Here is a 6,010-nt window from a genome sequence, read left to right as displayed (position 1 = left end):
GGTGGACATCGGCACAGGAACAAAATTTTAGAAATCCCGGTTTCGACTTGACCTAATTCAGCAGCCCTCCTAGAGCCTGGATGGGTGGGAGGCAGACCTCAGTTCCAGCAGGAGGCACCGGGGTTGTCCACATCCACGGTATTTTTCATCAGGTTTCACGGTGTGCAGAGTAAGCGTGGAGCTCTGCTCACCACTTGGGAGGCTGCAGAGATCACTTTCACATATGTTCCTGTTAAGGACATCAGTGGAAACTTGAGAACCAAGTATAAAAATATAAAAATGAATAGGTGGCATCCAATACAAAAGAATGTAGGCATTGCCAGGAAGCAATGATTAAAACCATTCCAACGCTTCGATATGGCTCCTGAGGCTGGCTCAAGTCTCTGGAAGCCTGTAGATGCTTTCATGTCTGCCCAGGCTATGGCTTGAGGAAGCACTAGATGCCGTCCTGACCACATATTTTGTCTTCATTTTCCCCCAAACATACGGCCTGGATTGACTGGTGACTCATTCCTTTGCTGACCCAAAAGTTTTGAAAGAAGGAGATGTAGATCTCTCACAATTACGTCAAACTCTCCCTTCGAAGAAAATCAATGTACTTGCCTATCTCTGTGGAGATGTCCTTCTTGTCCAATCTTGGGCCATAAACAGGAGAGTAGGCAAGGTTGCGTTGGCCCAGCCATCCTCTTTCACCAGGTTCTCCCATCAGCCGAGAATGAGGGTGCCTTTAGGAGCCTGGGCTGCAGTCCTGAGCTGGCCCACGAAGGGTGAGACACTCCTTCAGTCCCAGTCTCACTACTATCACCTTTTAACCATGTTCATATGTAGAAAAGACCTCTGGTGGTCCCCTCTCCTCTCCTCTTCACCTTATAATGTGTTGCTTTTAAATATGGAATCAAATATTCATATAAAACCAGGTTGGGAATGGTTAATGAAAAGAGCACCATTGCTGGGAGCTGGGGCATCCACGTCCTTCTTCCTGCACAGCCACCTCCCAGCTGGATGATCTTGAGTCATCACCACCTTTGGTTTTCTCATCTGTAGAGTGAGGATAATAGCACTCAACCTGATGCTGTCATAAGAGGTTGTGAGGAAGAGAGAAAGAACTTGAAGGTGCCTGCTAAACTTTACATCCATAGGGAATAGGGCCATTCTTGAGACAGCTAAATTTCACATGTCGGCTCGATTAAACCTATACATAGTTGCTGCTGTTTAAAGAAGATAAGATGTAAGGCAGGAAAACTTATGGCCTTTTGTTGTACTGGGAGAACCATTTTGCTTGTGCAAACCCTCCAGGTAGCAAGAGTACTCAGGGGCCTCGCTGCAGAATCAGGACCGGCTATGTGTCACTAAACAGTGAAGGAAGACATTCACAATGGCCTAAAGACCTTTCTCAGAGCTCCAAACCCTCCCTGGAAACAGGGCATATTCTCCTCGGGTTCTTGATGGTGGTACCACAAACCCTCAAGAAAGAAAACACTCTTGTGTATGAGAAGAACATGCTGTATCTTGTTCCATGGGACATGACACGCTGCATTCCAAAACCCAGTGCAAGAAGCAATTGTCTGTCAACTTAATTACAGATTCTTCACTTTCCCTTAATTGCTTGAGTCAGCACTGTGCACTCTGGGGGAGTCACGGTACACAGGTAGAGAGGCATTGCTGCTAAGCAATGTGGGACTATCAGGTAATTAGGTTTTTGTTTTGTTGTTTTAAACAAACAGACCCTGATGTACATATTCAAGTGAGTCTTTCTGTTAAAGGTGCCGCATTAGTAAGCTGTGCTCATGTTGACTCTTTTCTAACCAAATATTGGGAAGTGTAGTCTGATAAGTATGGGTACTCTAATGGGAGGAAAAGGACAGTGTGCTTAACATTAAAGCTCTCCTAGAAAACCTGCAATATGTTCCTCACAGCTATAGGGGGGCCCAGGCAGCATTTGGGACCATGGTAACATAGGTGGAAAAACATTAAATGACCCCCAGAAAGAGGGTTTTACGCTGCAATATACATAGATGCTTTCCCTGGAGGAAAAGATCCATGTCCTTACCCACCTTTCCTGATCCCATAAACTCTAGTTAAATGCTTTGCACACAAAAGGTGTTCAATAAATATCTGTGGAACCTTTGTCCTATCCTGTCACAATACTTACATTCATTCTTCAGAAAGTAAAACATAGAGTCCCTATTTTGAGTGGAAATAAGTCTTTTGAGCCTAGTTTTGTTATGGTTCCTTTCCAGAAACTGTTTCTCCTGCTTACTTGTATGGTTAATAGCCAAGAAACAGTCATTCAACAAATGTTTATGGGGAGATGACTGAATACCAAGCACAGGAGAAATCTCCTGGAAATACCAAGGACTTTCTTGGTGTTCACCCAGAACCTCTGGACCAAGGATCCCGTGCAGGCTCCCACACCACCACGATTTGGTCAGTTTTTTAACTTTCAAGGAACACAGACTCTCTCATGTAACCTCAGGAAAGAAAGGGGGTGATTATAAGGACCCCTGGAACTGAGATTTGGTCATCGTCTCCCAGTCTATTTCTTTCAGTGGTGCTTCTGTTTATCTTGATATGTCTACTCCATTCTCTTTCTCTACAACCAGACTTCTCTGCTTCCTCATAACTTAAACGATACATGGCCTATTGTGGTATATTAGTCAGGAGAAGCTAGAAATGCTTCAGTAACAAATAGCCCCCAGATCTCGGTGGCCTAAAATAGCAAAGTTTTTATCTCACTCATACTACCTGTCCACCAAGGGTTAGTTGGGGAGAGAGGGAGTTGTCTACTTATCACAGCCACTTGGGAACCCAGACTGACAGAACAGCAACAGCCTTGAAAAAGAACATGGTAAGGCATATATTATTATGGTGGCCACCATAAGTCACTTTGCTTCACATTTCTTTGGCCAAAGCAAGTCAAATGAAAAAACAAAAAGTCAAATGACCACACCTAACTTAACTGGATGGGGATGTGCAATCCTACCAAGACCTGACTGGGAAGAAAGCCCAAATATCTGTGAATAGCCTTAGTCACCCTCATACAAGGCATCTCTGGCCCAAGATTGCACCCCCCTTTTTTTCAGCAGCCTCAGATATTGATTCATATTTTTCATGCTCCTTAGTTCAAACTACAGTGAAAGGGAAGCTGAGGGACGCAGTCCATCTCTGCCTGACAGGCCACAACACTAGGTCCCTGGTTAGCCTATGGATCTGTCCTTAAGTCACAGCCAATCAGGTGGGGAAAGGGATATACACTGTATCCCATGGCTGTCTAGCCCACCCCTCTTGATGCTATCCAGGGACCAGGAGATCTGCCCAGTACAGAAGAAATTGTTGTTTAAGTCACAATATTTTGCTGGTCCTAGCCCTTGATAATAGAAAGGTCATGGATGGTGCAGTCCATGAAGCTGGGGTGAGTCTGGCTGGTTGAGAGTCATGGGGCATAATCTCAACAGTAGTGAAATGGAAATGACTGAGTCCAGTTAACCTGCTATGTTAACCCACCAGTCTAGGGATGTGGTACCAAGGGATTTTAAAAATTAGCTTTGTGCAGCTCCATTACCACACTGGACACCACAGTCTTTGACCTCTGAACATAGCCCTAGGTGAGAGGGGCAGTGAGGGGAAGAGAAATGGATGGCTTCAGTTTACATAATAAGACCTGAACATCTGAACCTGGAATTCAAGCCCCTTCACCATATACCCCCCCCCATCTATCTTTCCAGTCTCGCGTCCCAGTTCACCCCCAAGTGAACCTACTGTTGGACCACCATCAAACGTTCTCTTTTCTTCCCTTGGCTCATACAATACCCTCCACTCTATCTAACTGCTATCCTTCCGCTAAAATCAGTTTAAAAACCACCACGTTTCAGAGAATTTTTTATCTGTCTACTCTGACCTAGTCATTTCTATTTCTTCCTCTGGATTTTTATAACCTTGCTTATGCTGGAACACCTGGATGGCATGGATGTGTCTGTCTTATTTGGGGGATCCTGGAGCCTAGTGCCTGCCTGGCATACATACCAGTGGTATGTTTGAATGGATTGTCTTTAACACCAGTTCACTTAAGGAAACTTTAGCGCGTTCCTCTGCTACGTTTGGCACAATGGAGAAAAGTCGGTAATATATGGTCCCTCTAGGAGTTTCTCTAGTTCAGTTGTGTCATTTTATAGATGAGAAAACTAAGGCCCAGAGAGGAGAAATGACTTGCCCTCTGCCACCCAAGCAGCCACAATTTACTGAGCAATTTCCTATGTGCTAGACAAAACGCTTTTCATTCTTTATCTCATTTTCATCCTTGTAACAATCCTACGAGGGAAGACTTTGTACACCTATTTTACAGAAGAGAAAACTGAGGCTTAAAGAGGTTATAACATGGTTAAGGCCACCCTGCAAGGAGGTGGCCAGGCCAGGTTTTGATCCCAGGGTCTAACTCTGGGGTCTCTATTCATGCCCCCTATGCTGAGCCCCAAGCTGGGGAGTCAGCCCCCTGTGGTCAACGCATCTGTATATCACCCATAGGCCTTGAACTTTGTCAGTGCCCCAGTGGCTGGGTTCACATCTGGTGATTAAAGGGTCCTGGTGAATTTCTGTGCCATGCAGTGCCTATGCACACAAATCTAATGTTCTGACCATCAGGTCAGGGTATTTTTTTTCCCCTCCTGGGCAGTTGGGTTAGTGAAAGAAACCTGATAAAATCCTGGAGAGGAACTTGATCGTTCTCTGAAGGAGTTACAAGTTGTTTGGCCTGCCTAAACTGCTCAGATACCGTCCGGGGAATATTCGGTATCCATGTAGTACAGGTTGTGAATTATTCTGCGGGGACTGTTAACAAGACCCTCACCAGCTCTGCCTCAGCCAGTCTCAAGCAGGGCTTTGGGGCAGCCCCTTTTCTTCTCCTCCCACCAAAGCTCTGAAAAGAGCAGGCTTTTCCCCAATGGGGGCTGGGAAGAGCAAGAGGTATAGGGAAATCCTCCTGCCTCTAAGCAGAGCTTACTCTACAGAACTGGGTCTGTCCCCTCCTCAGAGCTATAGCTGTGGATGCAATGACTTGGCAGGGGTCACATTTATCCCATGTTTTGGCAACCTAGTACCTGAATGCCTAACATGGAAAGAGACCAACTCCCTAAAATCAGTGTAAGAAAAATTATTAAAAGTTAGATATGGAAGTACCTCAGGGATCATCTACACGCCTGGATTTAAAGATGAGGGAACTGCAGTGCCGAGGCTAAGTCACTTGTCAAGGTCACAGAGCTGCTGGTGATAGAGACCAAAGACCAGGTTGCCTGAGTCTAAACTCAAGGGTCTTTCCCCTTAAACTCACATGCACCCACCTACACACCAACAAACTCACCCCACCCTTTGCGGAAGTATGGCACACAGGCACACGCAGAACTGAGTCAGCTGGGTCCTATGTCCCTAAAGTATACGAGGGACAGGGCACCGCATAAGACAGATTCTCAGACATTCTGACCGGTATCAGCAGAGAAATTCTCAAGAGCAGCACCCCAGGCCTTCCTCCCAACTCTTCCTTTCTCTGCTCCAATTGAGTTTCCAGAACGTGAGAGCCCAGGCCGATACCCGGCAGTCTGGGAGCTGCTGGGAGAAGCGCGGGGCGGGTGTCCGGAGCGCACGGGTCCGGGCGCCGGGTACGGGGCCTGATGCTTAGCGCGCCCGGGTCTGACGGCTCAAGGGGGCGACGAGCATCCACTACCTGCCCCTCTCCTCCGGCCTCCTGTGACTCAGGACGGCTCGACTGGGGACCCTAAAGGCGGGGCATGGACCCTGGGAGGAGGAGTGGCGGAGGGCGGAGGGCAGAGCTTAGCGCCTCGGCCCCGGCTCGGACCCCGCGAGGCCCCGGTGCCCTCTCCCCGGAGTGCAGGTTTGGAAGGCGGGAGGCCTCGCCCGGCCGCCGCCTCGGCTGCTCGGGTCCCCATATATAGTCATATCCACCGTCAACTGGGAGGCCGGCAGGCAGCAGCAAATGGGCGAGCGGCCCCCGCGGGAGCAG

Source organism: Globicephala melas, chromosome 2, assembly GCF_963455315.2.
Source record: "Globicephala melas chromosome 2, mGloMel1.2, whole genome shotgun sequence".
NCBI lineage: Eukaryota > Metazoa > Chordata > Mammalia > Artiodactyla > Delphinidae > Globicephala > Globicephala melas.
This window is presented reverse-complemented; position numbering follows the sequence as displayed.